This window comes from Talpa occidentalis, unplaced genomic scaffold (genome assembly GCF_014898055.3).
Source record: "Talpa occidentalis isolate TD23 unplaced genomic scaffold, MPIMG_talOcc4v2.1 talOcc4.10, whole genome shotgun sequence".
NCBI classification, from domain to species: domain Eukaryota; kingdom Metazoa; phylum Chordata; class Mammalia; order Eulipotyphla; family Talpidae; genus Talpa; species Talpa occidentalis.
In genome coordinates, this window is record NW_023600993.1 from 66,535,156 (window position 1) to 66,557,495 (window position 22,340).

Consider the following 22,340-nt stretch of genomic DNA (forward strand, 5'->3'; position numbering starts at 1 on the left):
TTTCAACAAGCAGCCATTGAGAGAGGGAGAGTTAGAAGTGGACGCGTAGGATTTTTTAAGACACGACCTGGAAGAATAGAATTAGAGGAGCAACTGCAGATTTGCAAACCTCCTCCCTTGGGACTGGCAGTGCTGCTCTAGGCCACAGGAGTCACACAAAAAAGATTCCACCCCAACCCTTGTACCCCTGCTTTCTCCAAACAAAGGCTCCATCTTCCTACAAGAGTATTGTGCATTTGGCTATGGCCCAGTTTATGTTCTTTACATCTAAAATGTGAAGGGAGGCCCTTACTTGGTATTGCTGCCCAGTGCTCCGTGATGGAAAATGTAACAGCACTTCAGAGGAGCAATGGGCCAGAGGGCTGACCTATCCCCAGGAGCCAAAGACTTCTCAGATCCTTCTCCTAAGGCTATGCCTTCTGAAAATTGCTCCTAAAGGACCTCCAGCCTTGAGCAAAAGAGGAGATAAGAGACATTCTCCCAAGAGGACCCATGCACCCAGGTGCCAGGGGCTAGAGAACAGGAGTTTCCAGGAGTGGTTTGATGAGACAGTGCAGTCATGCACAGTGGGTATCAAAAGCATTTGGGAAGTTTCCAAAGATAAACTGACTTGACTTTGCCTTCCAGCTTAGTCCGGTGCAACAGCTTATGGCTTATGATGCTTGCAGCCAAAACTCCTATAATCAAGAGTGCAGATGTTGGTCTGAAAGACTGGTGATGGAGAATCATATTTATTCAATCAAGGGGTGAATATACACTTGCATACGCTGCCTCCAGGAGCTTCCATTCTATTCCCTCTTCTTATACTTGAGTCTCAGAGCAGGGCCCAGATAAAGACAACAGCATGCTCTAAAGAGTCCAAATGGTTTTGCATTACTGAAGAAATTCCCAAAACCACACACAATTTTCCAGACAAACTTCCAAGCCATGGCCCTTTGTCTATTTGACCAGGCACCTCCTCCATGAACTACCCTAATGTGTGTGCACTTCTTTATTTTTTTTTTTTTTATAGAGGCATGCTTTATTTATTTGTTTGCTGGTTTGTTTGTTTGTTTTGTTTATACATGCACTGGGTACAGTCAGAAGCGCGGGAGGGCGAGAGAATTCACCAGAGCCAGAGCGGGGAGCAGAGCAGGCAGAAGGACCGAAGCACACTGCTGAGGGGAGCAGCGGGCGGCAGGAGAGGTCTGCGCGCCATGTGGGACCCTCCTCTGGTGGCCGGGGAGCAGCCGGGGATCGAACCAGCGCCGCAGAGGCCGCGCGCAGCTTCGCAACCCAGCGCTCAACCGCTGCGCCACCGGGGAGGCCCTGTGCACTTCTTTATAAGGAATAGCACATTGCAGACCACAGGCAAGAGTACTTTATAGTGCAGGCCCTCAATAGAGCACTGAAAAGATTGAGATTAAAAATGCAAACAGAGGGGCCTCCCCGGTGGCGCAGTGGTTGAGCGCTGGGTTGCGAAGCTGCCCGCAGCCTCTGCAGCACTGGTTCGACCCCCGGGTGCTCCCCGGCCACTGGAGGAGGGTCCCACACGGGGCGCAGACCTCTCCTGCCACCTGCTGCTCCCCTCAGCAGTGTACTTCGGTCCTTCTGCCTGCTCTGCCCCCCGCTCTGGCTCTGGTGAATTCTCTCACCCTCCCGCGCTTCTGACTATACCCAGTGCTTGTATAAATAAATAAATAAACAAATCTTTAAAAAAAAATACAAACAGAATTGCTATTACCTTCTGGTCCCCTTTGGGGCATATCGAGCACACCTCCTTGAGACCCTAGACTAAGCATCTAGATGGCTGGACATCTAGACTCTGCCTGCTGTGGGAGGGGGTAAACTCGGAGGAGAATGCTTTGAAACACACAGATCATCCCAGGGGCTTGGAGCAGATCTTACCTTGGGCCTGAATGTATTTCCTTTTTTCTCTTTCTTTTCTTTTCTTGGTTCAGTTTTTTTGTTTGTTTTTCATTCTGGCAAGCCTGAAACAAAAAAATACCAGAACAGGGATATGTCCTATGGACATGTCAAGATGAAAAATAATCTCCTCCCAAGCTTTTCCTTTCTAGCAAAATAAACTTCCTTATTCTGAAATGCCCTTACTTCTTCAACTCTGACTTCTCACCCTAGCTTGGCATTTGATTCCAGCTTTTCATCCATGACGCTTCCTGTAGATTTATCAGCTATCCCCTAGATTTGCTTGGGGCCTAGACTGTGATTAGGAAAGAATGACAAAGTTTATAACTCATGCTCCTTCCCTACTTTTATAAGAAAGCTGCTTTGCACGCTGGCCCCCACACCACTGCCTCCCAGGCCTCTGTCCTTAGAAAACAGGAGATGAGGCAAGAATGTCTAAATACCAGTGTCTTATTTCCTGCCACCATGACAGCTGCTCCTCTTTATTTATTTGTTTTAATATCCTAGTAATCAGCTAGAGTCCTGGAGCACTGACCTGTAAAGCAAGCTGTGGGCAGGAGTTGCTCCTCTCTAACTTTGCAATTATGGACACATCTCTATACATAAATTTTCCTGAAATTCAAGGAGAATGAATGTATCAGAGATCAAAACATTTGTATGATTGCACAACCTACAGTCTTCCGATTGGAGAGAACGGATTTCTAGTGTTCAAATCCAAACACAATGGGCGCTGTCTGGGTCTCTGAAGAGACCCCCTTGGGGAGCAGGAACCATCAAGCTCATTCCCTGTAGCAGCTCCATCCTGCTGATACCATTGAATAACACATTTCACACTAAAAATGTGCTTACCTCTGTCTTTATGTTGTCTTGTATTTGATTATGAAATGTTGAATGTCCCAGCTACCCCAGCAGAATGCACATTCATAAGGTGTACTGCTTCTCAGAACATATTTACTTTCCTTTTCAGGAAACCTCCAGAATCAAGAAGAGTGATGTGAAATGCCAGCTCATTCGAGAAGGAAAGGCCCTCTTGACATTCCCACAGCTGGGTACCAGGGTGGTCATGCCCATCCCAAGGCCTAACCATGGCCCCACCTAGAGAGGGCATTTCAAGGGAGGATTGTCTGACTGTCCCCTGGGGTCCCAGATGCTACTTGAAGTGGATGGATTGGGTAGACACCTACTCCAGGCAGTAGAATTCATGCAGTTGCTTCCTTGAATAGGGCAGTGAGAAAACATGGCTAATGGTGTTGCTTTCACGTGTATCCATTATACCAAATGTGAGGCAAAGGAGCCAACTACCCAACAAGAAGGAGATCCAGGGCTTGCCAAGATCACCACCTTGACCCAGGTTCCAACAGGTTTGAGCTGGTATTATGAGTTCCAGCCTTTGCTGCCATGTTGGAGATGGTGAGGTTTGTGCATGTAGGTGTGATAAACTTCAATAAAGTGAACATGTTGGCTTTGTTTGGAGAACCCCTGGAGAAATAAAAATTGTTGCTTAAGTACGACTTGAACAGGTTTAAATATTAATCAGTATGTTAACATGAAATATGGATGGCCAGGCCGGTAAGTGTGAAAGTACAGCACTCTGCCAGAACTCTGTGCTGTGGTTCTGCTTTTGAAAGCAGTATTCCCTTTCAAAACACATCCTGGCTCTTATCTCAGGAAGGGTGAATGTAGATAAATGCTCACAGGTTCTTTGTAGTTGAGCCATAGGTGCTGTACATGAAATGTGCTATGGAAACAATTCTCATGTGGAGATACTGAACGTGTGGACCCAAAGGAAATTTACTGCCTGGGTGACGCGTCTCTTAAGTCCTTTCCTTACCAGGATACACCCTCCCACAGCATTGTTTTTTTAAATACAAATTTGTTTACAGAGCTTTTTCTTTTCTTTCATGGTGTCCTCATATCTTGCTAGATGACAATCATATACTCGTATGCCAAGGAAAGACTTTAAGATTGTAAAATCCAACCAACACCCCATAGAACAGGAACCTTTCTTCAGAAAAGAATTCTTGAACCCAGCAGAAGGCTCCCAGAGGAGCCAGTGGTGAGCTGGGAAGTTCACCCATGCCAGGCCCCTTCTGACCAGCAGTCCAAGCCAAGAGGGGGAGCGGGCACCCACTGGGGCAGCCCGGGCTCGCAGAAGAGGGTGCCCGAGACCGGGTGCACAGAGAGTGCGTCCCGCATTGCCATTTTAGAACAGGGACATTTCTTCAGTAAAGACTGCCTGAAGCCAGCAGAAGGCACCCAGAGGAGCCAGAGGTAACCTGGGAAGTTTGCCCATGCCAGGCCCCTTCTGGCTTGCAGTCCGAGCACAGAGGGGGAGCGGAAACCCACCGCCAGGGCAGACCAGGCGCACAGGGGAGTGTGTCCCCGCATCGGCATTTTAGAACAGGGACCTTTCTTCAGTAAAGACTGCTTGAAACCAACAGATGGCTCCCGGAGGATCCAGAGAGAGCGGAGAAGTTCACCCAAGATGCCGGCCAGTCCCAGCAACACAGTGTCCCAATGCATACAGCAAATTAAAAAAACATACAGTAGGGAGTAGAAGAACCACACGCAACCTAGCAACTCCTCAGGAAAAAAGCACACCACAAAAAGAAAACCACTCCCCAGATTGCAACGACAGTAACTTGGAAGAATTTCTGAACCTTCCAGAAAGAGAATTTAAAATTGCCATGATTAAAAAAATGACAGAAGTCATAAAGGAAAACAATGATAAGGGAAAAATAATCAACGATCAGAAGAATGAAATTGAGTCCCTAAAGAAGGAAGTGAGAGAAATGCAGGAGATCAAAGAATTAATGGAGGCACTAAAGAACTCTGGGAAAAGCAATGAAAGCAGAAGAGATGAAAGGGAAGAACAAATAAGTACTCTTGAAGACACAGAAATAAAAAGAACCAAAACAGAAAAGGAAAGAGAGTAAAAAGGAAAAAGACCGAAGAAAGACTTCGGGAACTGTCTGACTCCACGAGGAAAGGAAATATAAGAGTTATAGGAATACCAGAAGGAGAGGAGAGAGATGTAGGAACAGAGAAAATATTCAAGGAGATAATTGAAGAGAACTTCCCAAACGTGAAGAAGGAGATGAAAATTGATATACAAGAAGCAAAAAGAACACCAAACTTCCACAATGAAAGGAAAAATACAGCAAGACACATAATAGTAAAGCTCCCAAGAATCCAGGACAAGGAAAAAATAATGAAGCTGACAAGAGGGAAGAAACAGATAACATTCAAAGGAAAACCAATCAGGCTGACATCAGAATTCTCCGAAGAAGTACTACGGGCAAGGAGAGAGTGGAGGGACATAGTCAACAGACTCCAAGAAAACAGATGCCAACCAAGAATACTCTATCCCGCAAAGCTCTCCTTCCTCTATGAAGAAAGAATAACGAACTTCCCAGATAAACAGAAATTCTGGAATTTCATTACAACTAAACCCCGGCTCCAAAAAATACTACAAGGAGTCCTAAAGCCAGAACCTCAGAGGTACGAATAACAAGAAAAGAAGGCCAAAAAAAAAGTTATTTAAAGAATAAATAGATAAAATCAAAGGAAAGACAAACACAATGGCAAAAACAGATGCTAACATATCAATATTAACTTTAAATGTAAGTGGACTAAATTCTTCAATAAAAAGACACAGAGTCACAGGCTGGATTAAGAAACAAAACCCAACCTTTTGCTGTCTCCAGGAAACACTTTTAGCTACAAAAGATAAAAATAGACTCAAAGTGAAAGGATGGAAAGCAATCCTACAAGCAAATGGACCAAAAAAGAAAGCAGGAGCAGCTATACTTATATCAGATAAAACAGATTTCAAACTCAAAAAGATAAAAAGAGACCCCAACGGTCACTACATTATGATCAAGGGGACAATACTTCAAGAAGAAATAACACTCATTAACATATATTCACCAAACCAAAGAGCAACAAAATATATCAGACAACTATTGTCATCTCTGAAAACAGACATCAGAGAAAACACATACGGAGTGGGAGACTTCAACACACCATTATCAACAATGGACAGATCAACGAGACAAAAAATCAGTAAAGACACTAAAGCTCTAAATAAGGACCTAGAGTGCTTGAGCTTAACAGACATCTATAGAACACTAAACCCCCAAAAAACGGAGTGCACATTTTTCTCAAGTGCACACGAATCATTCTCCAGGATCGATCACATACTGGGAAATAAGACAAACATCAACAGATACACCAAGATTGAAATCATACCAACCATCTTTTCTGACCATGAAGGCATCAAACTAGAAATAAACCATAAAAAGAAGGCAAGGAACTCTCCTACCTCATGGAGATTGAAAACCACACTACTGGAAGACCACTGGACTAATGAGGAGATCAAAGAAGAGATTAAAAAATTCTTTGAATTGAATGACAATGAGGACACCAATTTCCTAAATGTATGGGATGTAGCAAAAGCAGTAATAAGTGGAAAATATAAGCAATAGAGGCTCACATCAAGAAACAAGAAAGAACTCAAAGAAACAACCTAAACTCGAAGCTCAAAGATCTAGAAAAAGAACAACAAAAAAAACCCAAAACCAGTAGAAGAAAAGAAATAATAAAAACCAAAGCAGAAATAAATGAAATTGAAGCTAAAATAAGAATCCAAAAGATCAATGAAACCAAGAGCTGGTTCTTCAAAAAAATCAGTAAAATAGACAAACACCTAGCCAGGCTCACAAAGGAAAAAAGGGAGACAGCACAAATAAACAGGATCATAAGTGAAAGAGGAGAAATCACAATGGACACAGCAGAAATCAAAGGAATAATCAGTAACTACTATGAACAGTTATATGGAAACAAGTTCAACAATCTAGAAAACATGGACAAATTCCTACAACTCTACCATCACCCAAAGCTAGATAAAGAAGAAATAGAACACCTAAACAGACCAATTACAAGCAGCGAAATTGAAATGGTAATCAAAAGCCTCCCCAAAAACAAAAGCCCAGGACCTGATGGATTTACAAATGAATTTTACCAAACATTCAGAGACGAATTAGTGCCTATCCTTCACAAACTCTTCCAAAAAATTGAGAAGGAAGGGACAATACCAAACATGTTCTATGAAGCCAACATTGCACTAATACCAAAACCGAACAAGGACAACACAAAAAAGGAAAACTACAGGCCAATCTCCCTAATGGACACTGATGCAAAAATCCTCAATAAAATTTTAGCAATCAGAATCCAACAATGTATCCATAAGATAATTCACCACAACCAAGTAGGATTCATGCCAGGGACACAAGGATGGTTCAACACCCGAAAATCAATCAACGTTATCCAACACATCAACAAAAAGAAATATAAAAACCATATGATAATATCAATAGATGCTGAGAAAGCTTTTGACAAAGTGCAACACCCATTCATGATAAAAGCCCTTGAAATTCTTGGGATACAAGGAACATACCTCAACATCATAAAGGCCATATATGATAAGCCAACAGCCAGTGTCATTCTCAATGGTGAAAAGCTGAAAGCATTTCCATTAAGATCTGGAACAAGACAAGGATGTCCACTCTCACCTCTGCTTTTCAATATAATACTGGAAGTCCTAGCCTGAGCAAGAAGACAAGAGAAAGACATACAAGGAATCCAAATAGGAAAAGAAGTCAAACTATCACTATTTGCAGATGATATGATAATATATAGAGAGAACCCCAAAAACTTCACAGAAAAACTAATTCAACTCATCAATCAGTTCAGTAAAGTGGCAGAATACAAAATCAACATGCAAAAGTAGTCAGGTGCCTTCCTATACACAAACAATAAATCTGAAGAAGAAATAAAAAAAAACCATCCCTTTTATTATCTAAACAAAAAAAAAATCACATACTTGGGAATAAATCTAACAAAAGAGGTAAAGGACCTATAAAAAGAAAACTATAAAACGCTGTTAAAAGAAATAGAAGAAGACACAAAGAAATGGAAAGACATCCCCTGCTCATGGATTGGAAGAATTAACTTTATCAAAATGGCCATCCTACCAAAAGCAATATATAGATTCAATGCTATTCTAATAAAAATTTCAATGTCATTCTTCAAAGAAATAGAACAATTATTGATGAAATTCATATGGAATCACCAAAAACCCTGAATAGCCAAAGCTCTCCTGAAAAAAAAAAAAGAAGGGAATGGAGGCATCACACTCCCAGACTTCAAACTATACTACAAAGCCATAACCATCAAAACTGCATGGTATTGTGCTGCACCTCCCCCTGCAGTGACCTTTAGGGTTAATGGCTTTTGTCAAGGTCCCTAGGTCCGGATGGGCAAGGATCCAGCCTGCAGGGGAGTACAGCAAAGTTCCCTGAAGACATAGATAAGACAGATGCTTATCAAAAGATAATGACCACCAGGAACCACTACAAGAATGCTACTACAAAAAACCTTATCTCGTCTTTCTAGAATTACAAACTTTTTTCCCTTATTGTCTTTCTAAACTTCCTTCTTTCTTCTATAAAGGTCATTGGTTGTTAATTAAAAAATCATATGAAATCCTTAAACAAGTCTGACTCAAATAAAACATTACTACACCCTGTGTAATAATAATAATTAAAATATAGTTTAGGTGAAAAAGTAGTTAGTAAAACAAAAAATGTGATTATATAGTTTAAAAACAAAACTAATGGTCTATCTACTTAGGAATGCGGCTAGGTCCAGATGTAAATCACTGCCCTGTCAATGATAAGCTAAACCCATGAGCAAGCTGATTTCATTGATATTCACTGTTCCTATGCTTTTAGAAAACATATATATATATACTGGTCACAAACTCAAAGAGAATTACACTCAGATTTTCACTCTCTTGAAGTGTGTCTGTTTGTCATTTCTTTCGCCGAATCCCTGACCACCCTGCACAGTCTCTCAACCCTGAGACGGCCTCATCGTTCACTGCTGTGCTGGTCCGCAGCAGTATTGGAACAAGAATAGACACACAGACCAATGGAATCGAATAGAAAATCCAGAAATAAACCCACAGATTTATGGTCAACTAATTTTTGACAAAGGAGCAAAGAATATGCATTGGAGCAAAGAAAGTTTGTTCAATAAATGGTGCTGGGAAAACTGGGTCGCTACATGCAAAAGAATGAAGCTTGACCACTACCTCATACCATACACAAAAATCAACTCAAAATGGATTAAAGAACTAGACATAAGACCGGAAACCATAAAATACATAGAAGGAAATATAGGCAAAACACTATGTGATATACACATCAAAGACATCTTTACAGACACATCACCCAAAGCAGGGATAGTGAAGACAAAGATAAACAACTGGGACTACATCAAATTAAAGAGCTTCTGCACAGCAAAAGAGACAATAGAAAAAACAAAGAGAAACCCCACCAACTGGGAGAACATTTTTGCACCCAACACTAATGATAAAGGACTGATCACAAAAATCTGCAAAGAGCTGATGAGACTTAACAACAACAAAGAAAATAATCCAGTCAAAAAATGGGCAGAAGAGCTAAAAAGAAACTTCTCTGAAGAGGAAATGCAAATGGCCAACAGGCATATGAAAAAATGTTCAACATCACTTGTCATCAGGGAAATGCAAATCAAAACTACCATGAGATACCATCTTACACCAGTGAGAATGGCACATATTAAAAAAACTAGCAACAACAAATGTTGGTGAGATGTGGAGAAAAAGGAACACTCCTGCACTGTTGGTGGGAGTGCAAACTGGTCCAACCACTATGGAGAGCTGTGTGGAGATTTCTGGACCTACCAAACATAGAGCTTCCATATGATCCAGCAATTCCACTCCTAGGTATTTACCCAAAGGACACAGAAACATCAATTCCAAAGAGCACCTGCACCCCTATGTTTATAGCAGCACTGTTTACAATAGCTAAGCTTTGGAAACAACCCAAATGCCCAAAAATAGATGACTGGATCAAGAAGATGTGGTACATATACACCATGGAATATTACTCAGCATTCAAAAAAGATAAGCACATGCAATTTGCAGCAACATGGATGGCGCTGGAAGGGATCATGCTCAGTGACATAGCCTGAAAGAAAAAGAAAAATACCGGATGGTCTCACTCATAGCAGGAATCTAGAAAACTTAAATAAGGGACCAGGAAAATGAATAACTATAAGAAAGTGAAAATCAAAATCAACAAAAAGCTATGAACCAGAGACACTCTATGGGGAGTGGGGGGCGGGGAGGGGAAGGACTGGGGTCAAAATAAGGGGATTGCTATTGTATGGGGAAATAAAAATAAAATTTATTTAAAAAAAAAAAAGATTGTACAATCCAAAGACCTCACTTTGCAGATCCAGAAACTGGCCACCAGGTAAAGTAACTTGACCAAGGGGATGTAGTCAGAGAAAACATTACCATCTTGAAAAGGAGAAACAGGGGCTGCTCCTCTAAGTAACATAATTACGAGGGTCATCTTGACTGTTACTATCTCATTCCACAATTCATGAATTACATGTGCCAAAGGGACCCATCTACCTGGACCCTGCACTGCATTCCATGTTCTCAGAACCTACGAACCCCCTATTCAAAGACCCAGAAGTCCCTACTTGATGGATTTACGACTTTATCCTATGTATACACCACCAGGTCAACATATAGTTGAGGTATGGCCATTTGCAGTAGGTGTGAAGGTTTAGAGTGTCTCTGTGTGTACAAGTTCTCTCACAAGGGAGCACAAGATGAGTCAGGGTGGGAGAGGGATGGGGCTTGAGTCAGGAGCAGAGGGCAGAGCCAGCTCAGCTTTCACCGCCACTTTTGCTGTGGAATGCCAGAGAGTCCAAGAGTTCTAAACTAAACTTAGCTTTCTAGGGTCTTGTAATGGCATCTTCAAGTATGGTAGATGATAGACATATTTCGTGTAGCAATATTTTTACTTTATAATTATTAAATGTTTAGACACATGACTTGCAGTCTTCAATTTGTGCTCTTGGTCAGGGACTTGCACATGTTACAGGCAGGTCAGGGCAGATCCCAGCTCCCTGGGACTGAAGACATCACTGCCTTACACAGAGCAACCCATGGAATGAGTGATGAGGCAGAGGCGTATAGCAGAGGATTGAAAAGAGAACTTGACGTCAAAGTAGAGGACCTGAGATGGAATCCTTGTACTGCCATTTTCTGTGTGTGTAACTAGAAGGATATTTATTTAAACTGAGGGTCCACTTCCTGGCCAATGGAAAGGAATGGTCTTGAGACCAGTATCTCAGAGGCAGAGCCTGGGATGGGGGCTCCTGGGTAATGATTTACTTAGGGAAGTCTTGGGAGAAACTTACATATGCATGAGAAAAGCAGGACATGGAAAAGGAAGGGACAGAGCAAAGAAACAGGTATGTTGTCTCAGGACATCGATCTCAGCTCAACCATGGGAAACTCAAGCTCCAACTGCACCACAGAATTAGTTCTATCTTGAGGGAGCAGAGCTGGGCTTCAAGTACCGTGTCAGTGAGTCAGACCTATAAAAGGATCTCAGAATTGGACTTGAAGAAGCACACCAAACTAAACAAAACCACTGGAGAAATAACTGGAGGGACTTCATGGACACCAACACAATGTTCTCCACCTCCTTACTCCACACCTACTACATATGCACAATGGAAAATCATAATCTGTTTTTCACAGCACAATATTGTAGACACAATGAGAACATCTGGCAGCAATTTCTGAGACTTATCAAGTGTAAAACAACCATTGGCAAAACCAAAAAAGGACATGAGAAATAGTTGTATATTGCTAAAGGGAGACTTGTTATTAATACAAAAGAAAATGCAGAGTAATCATACTAATGCACTATTTTGATTTTATTTTAATTTTATGGCTGTTCTGGAGCTCATTCTCTACTTATGACTTCACCTTGCTTTACCTGAGTCTTCTCATTATAAATTAGAAGGGCCCATGAGAGTCGTGCTTCTTTCAGCATTAACCTTGATCCAAGGACAAGAGGAAGGAAGCAAATGGAGGTGGGCCATGAATCAAAGTGTGCACACAGTTTGGTAATTGTTGAAGCCAATACCAGCAGGTGGCTCAGTTGTCTTTCTGAAGCAGAAGCTCTTTTTATGATCTTCATATTTTACAGGCATTTATAAGTTAAAAAGTTTCATTGGGACATCAAAGATATGAAATACACATGAAATGGACCCATATAAGAGCAATTGGATCAGTAATTATGTTCAATAAGAAAAAGCATGTGCCAGTGGCCTGCTTTGCCTGTGGTAATTTGGGTCCTGTCCCAGATGGCTCCCATCTGTCATTGCTTAAGACTAAGAGGCCAGGAAAGGCTTTGCTGCAGTGACTGGGAGACCCTCAGGAAGATGCCAGTGACCTCAGTGGGGAGTTGTCAGACTGAACTCACCAGGAATGTTTGGCTATAGGACAAAGTCTGGAAACAGACCAGAAATAACACATGGGATTGAGGTATATGACTGGAATCCAGCAAAAGACATAAATGAGGACATCAAGACAGATGTGGGGCTCAAGTAGAAGGGTCCCAGAAGAATCAGTGACATAATGAAGCTTGTTAAGTATATTCCCTATTGACCATGATTCTTCATTTGCTCCATGCTCTTTGCCTTGTGACTCTGCAATTATTCTTTATAAGGGAAGTGTATCTCTTTATATTATTACTCAGTTAGTTATTTGATCACTTCTCTCCAATTGCTGCAGCAATGGGTTGTGGGTAGAATTTCCTGTTCTATGACCCTTCCTAAGAATTTCCTTGCATATTTCCAGTTACCCTCATGACTCTGCCAATGGGGCTGGCATGCCCCAGTTAGCCTGCTGACCCATGCAGTATAAGAAACATATAAGGAAGAGCTACCCTAGCTGATGTAGTCTGAGGCAGCATTTCCCAGTCAAACCCAGTCTGGATCAGCCAAACCCTAACTGACACACTGACACATGAGCAATTATATGTATTTACTGTTCTAGGCTTTTGGTTTTGGAGATGCTTGTTAAATAGCAAAATCATAGTAATAATTAAATAAGACAGCTATCTTAGAAGAATCACTTTAAAATGGATAGTTGAATGTATTTCTTTTTGTGTTTGACTTGCTAAGGGTTATTTGGAGATAACAGGTTGGTAACTAAGACTTCTTATTAATTTTATATTAGAAGTTCTTCAAGATATCACTCAAGCTTTGCAAGAAACCCAAATGAACTCTGAGTTTAGGTTTTTTCTTCCTTTTTTCCTATCTCTCTCTCTGATTCTCTCCCCCACTCCCTTCCTCTTCCTCTCCCTTCTCTCGCTTCCTACACTCTCCATCCCCCTCCTTCTTCCAAGCAACTCCATGCTCATTTAGAATACTGAACATCAGTACACTAAATTCTAACAATCTCTAAATATTGGACTCACGATTTAACCATTCAGGGCTTTGAATGACTATTGGAAACTGGCTCATCCTGGCTTTTAGCTTTGGCCTAAATCCTGTCACCTTGAGCAGAGACCATTATTTTTAATATTCTCAGTAACAAGAAGTCATTTGAAATCTTGCCCTTGGTGCACTTGTCCTGATGATTCTATTAGGAATCAAGATTCTTTCAGATCTCCTTCTGGGAGAAACAGTGTGACACACACTTGATGGAATTAGAATCCAAGAAATGTAGAGTGGGTGGAGATATTTAAGAGAACATCTTATTTAGAAGAGGAATATAAATATCAGAGAATGTGCCTTTCAATTCCTCATAGTTTACAGGTGAAGAACTTAACACAGAGACTACAGTCCAACTCAAAGCCCAGTGCTCTTACCCAGAATGGAGAACCCAGGCCTGTCACAATCATTATTTCTTGCAAAGCCACCCTCATAACTTACTCGCATCCTTTCACATTCCCAAAGTTGAATACAAAATGGTTACCACTGAGGCACAATTTCCTCTGAACAGACGATGTCTCTATGTTCAAGAAGATTATGTTCTCAGTGCTCTTGACACACTCACCTGAGAAAGTTACAAGGTTTGAGAATTGCAGGAACAGCTTGACTAAGGCTTAAAATCTTCAACAATGGAAGAAGAAAAGGTGCCATGGTGTTGCAATTTCTTACCTAATCATGGCATTTTTCCAATGCAGCCCTTAAAAAACGGCACTGGCAACAATGAACACCAACACATGGTGCCCCAAAGAAACACTTTGGGGCATGATGAGATCCCCTCTGTCTTCCCTAATTTCAGCTGCCTGCCAGAGAACCTGGATGCATGAGCACATTAAAAATCCTGTACCAACAACCACCTCATTCATCCTGCCTCTCTGCAGTTGGATAACAAAAAAAAGACCCAAATCAGAAATGCTTCAGGAGAGCCTTCCTGGTGGCACAGGGGGTTGAGCACTGCACTATAAGCAGTCCACAGCCTCTGCAGCATGAGTTCAATCCCTGGCTGGCCAGGGAGCAACCCACATGGCGAGGCAGATGGCTCCTTCTTCCCACTGCTCCCCTCAGCAGTGTATTTCAGTCAATCCATCTGTTCTGTTCCCCACTGTCTCTAGTGAATCCTCTTACCCCCTGCATCCCTGGCCTGTACCCCAAGCTCTGGTATGCATAACTAAATTAAATCTTTCAAAAAAAAAAAAAAAAAGAAATGCTGCAGGAGCTATGGGGATAAGTCTTTGGCTCTCTGATACCCAACTGCCTCATGGGAGCAGGTGAGAAAACTCAGGACCACCCTCAAGGAACTGCCCTCCAAAATGTTTGTGATATTTTCCTTTTAGTTCACCCCCCTCTGATTTGACTGCCCATAACAATCACATTCCATCATAAAGAAAGACTCCCTACTTGGAGAAAGAAGGAGAATATTTCTGCAAGGAGATCTCGGACCACTATTGTTTGGCATCTATGGAGTGATGTGATGGCCTACGAGGTGCTCTGCAACAGCTGTGTCCTTTACAGTCCTTAAAATTCTCATCACTGACTGGGAGAACATTTTTGCACCCAACACTAATGATAAAGGACTGATCACAAAAATCTGCAAAGAGCTGATGAGACTCAACAACATCAAAGAAAATAACCCAGTCAAAAAATGGGCAGAAGAGCTAAAAAGAAACTTCTCTGAAGAGGAAATGCAAATGGCCAACAGGCATATGAAAAAATGTTCAACATCACTTGTCATCAGGGAAATGCAAATCAAAACTACCATGAGATACCATCTCACACCAGTGAGAATGGCACATATTAAAAAAACTAGCAACAACAAATGTTGGCGAGGTTGTGGAGAAAAAGGAACTCTCTTGCACTGTTGGTGGGAGTGCAAACTGGTCCAACCACTATGGAGAGCTGTGTGGAGATTTCTTGACCTACTAAACATAGAGCTTCCATATGATCCAGCAATTCCACTCCTAGGTATTTACCCAAAAGACACAGAAACATCAATTCCAAAGAGCACCTGCACCCCTATGTTTATAGCAGCACTGTTTACAATAGCTAAGCTTTGGAAACAGCCCAAATGCCCAAAAGTAGATGACTGGATCAAGAAGATGTGGTACATATACACCATGGAATATTACTCAGCATTCAAAAAAGATAAACACATGCAATTTGCAGCAACATGGATGGCACTGGAAGGGATCATGCTCAGTGAAATAAGCCAAAAAGAAAAAGAAAAATACCAGATGGTCTCACTCATAGCAGGAATCTAGAAAACTTAAATAAGGGACCAGGAAAATGAACAACTATAAGAAAGTGAAAATCAAAATCAACAAAAAGCTATGAACCAGAGACACTTTTTGGGGGATGGGGGGGCGGGAGGGGAGGGATTGGGGTCAGAATGGGGGGTTTGCAATTGTATGGGGAATATAAAAATAAAATTTATTATAAAAAAGAAAATGCATACATTATGCAAAAATGAAAAATGTTGTAAGAATTATATAAAATAAAATATTAAAAAAATAAACCGTTAAAATGAAAAAATAAAGTTTATTTTCCTTTCAAAAAAAAAAAAAATTCTCATCACCAGGGGGAGCACACCTAATCAGAGAGGCCAGAGATCAACAAACACAATACCAAAACTACAAAAGTGCTCATCACAAACACTGAGAACGTCAGCAGTGCTAGATTCCACCGCTGCTATCCCAACCACCAGGGCGACAAGGTCCTGTGATAAAAAGGACTGTGGGCTATTCCCAGGAACACACAAACAAAAGACTCAAAAGAGGCAGGTGTGCACAATCCAGTGACCAGTAACATGAGGTTCCCATTGTCACTTGAGCATCTACAAACATTCCATCTCTACTGGATCTTCAACCTAAGAATCTATATCTGTTCCAACTTCTCCCTCAAAATACATGCATACACATACAAGATCTCTAGTAGCCAAGACAGGACTGTTTCTAGGAAGGATGGGATACAAAAAGTGTAGTTTGAGAAATCCATCGCATCGGCTGGGCTCTTCCTCACCATGGCATCTGAGAGCAGAGTCCTCTGGCCTGCATGGGCTGTGCTCATCCTATTTGGCTGCAATACTGGTGAGCTGTGACTGGACCTCCCATGCTTTGGTAAGTCACTGTTTCCTTGTGTGCTCTATCCTCTGCCTGAACCTTAAACAGCATCGAACTTTAGGGACCCTGCCCTGGCTGCCATGCCTCCTCTAGATGTCACCTGGGAGCAGCCTCACCCCCACCATGTCTGCAGCTGCCCTTCAGATGGAGGACATTTCAAGAGTGTTGGCCCCATCTAGACTTATCTTCTGAGCTCCAGAACCAGATATCCAACTTACTGATGCCTAGAACTGCCTCAGACATCACTTGTTAAACAGTAAATTTATTTAATTTACCTAGCTTACTTTCCTCTTTGAAAGCTACAACTAATCTTTCTTTTTTTCTAAATCAGATCCTGAGAGGATCACAGTCTTCTTTCATCACCCCAATACTGATTCAATCCCCAAGTAATAGATTTTCATGAATGTCCTGCACACACATCCCTCCTCTGTTCTAGCTGCCTTGCTTTACTCATTAGTCCATCGCTTTCCTCCTGGATTCCCACAATATCCTGCCAGCTACTATCTGTACCTTCAATCTGACCCTTTCTTAATTAATTTTTCAACCTATGTCCAACATAACTTATTGAAACTGTAGATCATCTGGTGTCATTTCCTGCTTTCAAGACCCAGTGGGGCATAGCAGTTCTCAGGGTATGGTGCAGCCATGGAAACACCAGACTCTGCCTGCACTGTCCCTTTCTTGTCTCTCTGGTGTAATGGTTCATCATGCACAATGTCTCTGTACACCACACCTCACTACCTATGTGGAATTCCTGAGATTTATCAATTGCATACTTTACAGATATTAATTTCCTGCCTGAAACACACTTTTGTGTATGCCCCTAACTTCTTTTCACCTAGTCTGCCAAATCAGCCCTCATAATTTTTCAGCACATGGCTCAAGTACCACTTACTTTAAGGAATATTTCCTGATTTCTATGCATGTGTCCGGGTGCCTCACCCATATGTACCTGCAGCACCTTGGAAACCCCTTTCTCATCACATCTATCTCCAGGTACTGCAGTCCAGCTTGGGTGTCACCTCTGCTTACTTATAAACTCCCAAGAGGTTTATGTAGTTGGCAGAATGATGCCCCACAGATTGCTGTAATCCCTGAAATCTATAAATATATCACAGGGCAAAGGTGACCTTGTAGAGGTGGATAAGGTAAGAATCTTAAAATGAAGAAATTATCCTGGATTATCCTGAGGGGTCCAAAGTAGAGGAAAAAGTCAGCATGCCAGGGGAAGGTGTAACTATGCAGGAATCATGAGAGGGATGTAATATTGCTGGTTTTGAAGATGGAAAATGGATCATAAGCCAAGGAGTGCAAGCAGCCTCTGGGAGCTGGGAAAGAGAGGAAGCAGATTCTCCACTAGAGTCTCCAGAGAAAATGTAACCCCGCCTACACCTTGACTTTAGCCCAGTGAGAACTTGTCAGACTTCAGGTACCCAGAACTAGAGGATAATGGACTTTCATTGTGGCAGGCCACTATGCTTATGGCAACAATAGGAAACAAACACAATCCATGTCTCTTTCACTGCATATCCTAGTACTTAACACAAGTCTGATGTATAAATATTAAACATATATCTGTTCTAGATGACTGGAGGAGTACACAGAGGAATAAATGAAAATGAAATGAAGTCTTATAAACAAGTTCCAAGTTGGGGAGAATAAAGCCTTAACCTCCCTGGACAGGTAACCATATGTTACCTTGACCAGCCTCAAGAATCTATTTGTTGTATCCAATTACCCTGACCACTTTGAATCCTGTAGGAGTGACAGTCTGGCAGCCCTTTCTGCAGGCTTTGGGTAGAAATCAGCTTGTTATTGGCTAAATGATGTCTCCAGATCAGTGTCCCCAGCCCTTGTTTCACATAAAACTGTCACAAGTCAATAGAATACACAACTTTTGGGATGGATAGATAGATAGATAGATAAATAGGTAGATAGACAGACAGACAGACAGACAGACAGACAGACAGACAGACAGACAGACAGACAGACAGATAGATAGATAGATAGATAGATAGATAGATAGATAGATAGATAGATAGATAGATAGATAGATAGATAAATTTTCTATGTGCAAATCCACATATTAAAAGTGAGGAAGGGAGGGCCTCCCCGGTGGCGCAGTGGTTGAGCGCTGGGTTGCGAAGCTGCCAGCAGCCTCTGCAGCGCTGGTTCAATCCCTGGTCACCGCCGAGGGTCCCACATGGCTCGCAGAACTTTCCTGCCGTGCCCGCTGCTCCCCTCAGCAGTGTACTTCACCAGTCTGCCTGTTCTGCTCTCTGCTCTGACTCTGGTGAATTCTTTCGCCCTCCCACGCTTCTGACTGTACCCAGTTCTTGTATAAATAAATAAATAAATCTTTAAAAAAAAAAGTGAGGAAGGGAGTAGGCCTCCAATGTAGCCCTTACTGCATGTTCCTGGGACTTCCCTCTCTCAGGGTTCAATGGCATAAGCACAGGCAGGCTGCTTTGCTTGCTTTGGAAAGGTGTGGTATTTGGAATGACTGCATGAGAAAAATCTCAATTTGCATCTTTACTAGATCAGATGAGTTTTATTTTTTATATTAGCACAATTCAGAGAATCTAGAGAACCAAATGTCTGCATTTTGCTTTGCTATTACCCACATTATGCATTTTGACTGCAAAGCCTGGTGCCCTGATGGCAAGGATTAAAGTCTCTACTTTGCTTGGGGAGGCTTTGATATTTTCTCACAGGAATTTTGTTACTATATTTCCAATTTGGCCTTATCTTAGCTGTCCTATGATGAGAAATAAGATCTCAGGTCTGGGGAGTAGGGATCCGTTGCTACTTTTACTTGTGAGCGGCCTTCTGGAGAGCTGTGCAGTGAGCATCTCTTCTTCAAAGAAGGGTGCAGAGAAATTGGTCATTTCAGAATTCTTTGTTATCAAAGTTATTGCTGTAATTAAGGACAAGGCTCTTACTGAAGACTGTGGAGATGGGTAACTAGCAGCTTGTGGGGAAACAGGATGGAATCACATGCTGTGTGATTTTTGGGTCAAATTCACAGGCAGTTTCTGCTAAGGGTCAAGTTCACAGGCAGTTTCATGTAGCACCCCCATGGTGTCCAACAGCCACGCCTGAGCACCCTGCCCTCCAGAGCACCTCATCTTCGCAGGAAGGTGATCAGGACCTGAGCCATGGGAACATCACACACCTGGCAAGGTGAAGTTACAGCCACATGATGGCGGCTAAGCCTAAGTGCTATATGAGGAGAGGGAGCACCCATGGCCCAGATGTGCACCCTGAATATGTCTCAGATGGGCACTGGGAAGACCTAATCCACTACTCTATGACTGCCTATGGCTCCTCTCATTGAGAGCCTTTCCTTTTCCTTTGGAAACCTCCACAAAGGCGTTTGAAACTGTATGCAGCAGAGACTATGTGGACTCAGGCATCAGAGAGTTGTGTGTTGCTTTGAGAAACAGCAACACACTCATTTGGGGAATTTCCTCCATGCAGCTTGGAGGAAAAGTTTTGCAGGAGGTAAAAGAGGTCTTTAGAGAGGGGAGTGAAACCCAGTAGAGGGAAAAGACTTGAAGGCAAGTCCTGGGTGATTTCCTGTGCCTCTCAGGGATGACGAATTTTAAATAATGTTGGTGCCAACATTTACTTTTTATTATTACCTGTTTTGCATGTGGTCTAACCCACTGCTATTACTCCCAAACTTGATCACACATTTTTGCACTGTGTTTGCCCTGCTTTGAGAGATATTTATCACTGGGCTTATCACTTCAGGCATTGGGGTTCAACCCCACTGGGACCCTGGCAACAGCGTGGGGCATGTCTTAGGCTGTTTCTCTTCTCCCTACTATCCCAGCCTAGGAAATTTTCTTGGAGTTGTTAACTCCCCTGAAAACTTCTAGACCACCCTGAGCCCCACTCTGGAGGAAGACCCAAGATGGTGAAACACAAGTGCTGGCTGTCTCATAGCCATGGGAGTGTGAGGGTGGGTGAGGACATCCCCTCCCTACACAGGAAATACACTTTGTGGTGAGATGGAAGGAAGGAAATGCAAAGAGAAAGGTAAGACAAAGAAGAATGGGTGTGCAGATTAGACCAGGGTGCCAATCAGGCCATCTCAGGCCTACGCATGCTAAGAACAGTCTATGAATGCTGACAACAGATGTTTCACCACGGCAATTCATGTAGGGTCAGTGAGTCCCCACCCAGCACTAAGTCCCCACTGCGACAAGTCACAGATATGGACCCCACACCACTTTTCCTATTTAGAAAAGCTACTGGGAAAGGAAAGTCCCCCATCCCCCCACCAACCACTCCCAACAGATACTCTAAAACATCATGGAAACAGGGTATTTTAACATTTATTTTCTTTTTTTTTGACCATTTTTTGACAGAGTTTAAAAAAAAGGGAAAGAATGTAAATGAGAGGCACTTGTGTGCCTGAGTGTGTTTCCAGAAAGACCTAGCTGGGGGAATTATCATGCCATCCTCCCAGCACAAGTTCAGAAGTTGCCTCTGAGTTCTGCCCTTGGCTCCTCGGCCCTCTGTCAGTGGCTTTCTCTGAATTATAATAATGGAATAATAATAATAAATGCTTCCTATTCATGGAGCACTGAATGGACCACATTCTCAATTACACAGCCTGCCTCACTGCAGTCTTGGAGTCCAAATGTGAGTTCAAGGACATCGGCAGAGTCAACTTGCCATGGCCCACATAACCAGATTGGAGGCAAGTTTGCCCTGCTTGCATCTCCCCAAGGGCTTCCTGGGATTCAGGAAGTCCTGAAAGGTGAGTGCCACCCAGTGCTGGACCTTGGCAGCAGATGGCTCACAGCCTACCCTGCCTTCTAGGAACTTCCCTGGGACAGGGAAGCAGCCTTGCTGGAGGTAAGTCTGCTCTAAGAGTGTCCTCCATTCAATGCCCCATTGATGCAGGCATTTGAAGCCTCTGCTTCAGGAATCCCACATCTGAAGGATATCCCACCTCCAAGTTCTTCAAGGGTTTAGTCAACAGTTAATACCAACTGTCTCAAAAGTCAGCAATCCTCTGCACCCAATCGGCTTCTCATTCCCTCCAGGGCAATCAGGATCCAGGATGCAGGATCTTAGGAGTCAGCTCCCATTGACTCTTGTGGCGCATATGGTCCTCTCAGATTCCTGAGAGGAGTAGGTACTCACCTTGACTAAGCTCTACCCTCAGCTGGGCATTCCTTGGACAGCTCAACAGAACACTTTTCCTTTAACCACTGGAACCCAGTGAGGCATGGTTCCTTCCCTTTTATGGAGATGCCTTTGTTACACTGAGAACTTAACTGAGTCTGCAAGATGTGAAGAGTAAGAGAGCAAGGACTTACTGAGCCATCATTCCACGATGGGCCAGATCAGGGCAATCACTCCAGATTCCAGGTCATCACCAGGGGATTTGGAGGTGACTTGTCCTAGGTAGTGCAGACTCAGTGCCTTTGAACTACTGGGATGGTAGACCATGGGGGAAGGGCTGAGGTATTTTGCTTCTTTCTTTTGTTCCTGATGAATATCAACCAGAGAACCCACTTTGCTTGTTTTTATTTACTTGTTGTTAATGTCCTTACTCCAAAACTGCATCTGTCTCCATCTTTCCTTGGATCAGCAGGAAGAGGCAATTTCAAAGTCCAATTCAGGGAGAGGAATAATTACACCTGTACATTTATTATTATTGTTGTTGTCATTTTCAGCATGTTATATGCCTATCACTTGAGTGGGTAGTTGTCCCAGGACAATTTTGGAAGAGAATTTTTATTTTTTTAATATTTTATTTTATATAATTCCTACATCATTTTTCATCTATGCACAATGTATGCATTTTCATTTTGGTTATATTGCCCATACAATTGCACCCCCCCTTATTTTGACTCTAGTCTTCCTCTCCCCACCCCTCCCTCACCA

General features: G+C 42.5%; 1 long non-coding RNA gene across 1 annotated transcript; it reads right to left on the reverse strand.

Moving 5' to 3' along the window:
• Positions 1-730: 730 nt before the first annotated feature.
• LOC129146536 (uncharacterized) lies at positions 731-21,639 on the reverse strand. Its single transcript, XR_008553399.1, has 3 exons — positions 21,594-21,639; positions 1,888-1,970; positions 731-849 (listed from the first exon to the last, which is right to left on the reverse strand). It is a non-coding gene; the product is annotated as an uncharacterized LOC129146536 (long non-coding RNA).
• Between the last annotated feature and the right edge of the window lie 701 nt (positions 21,640-22,340).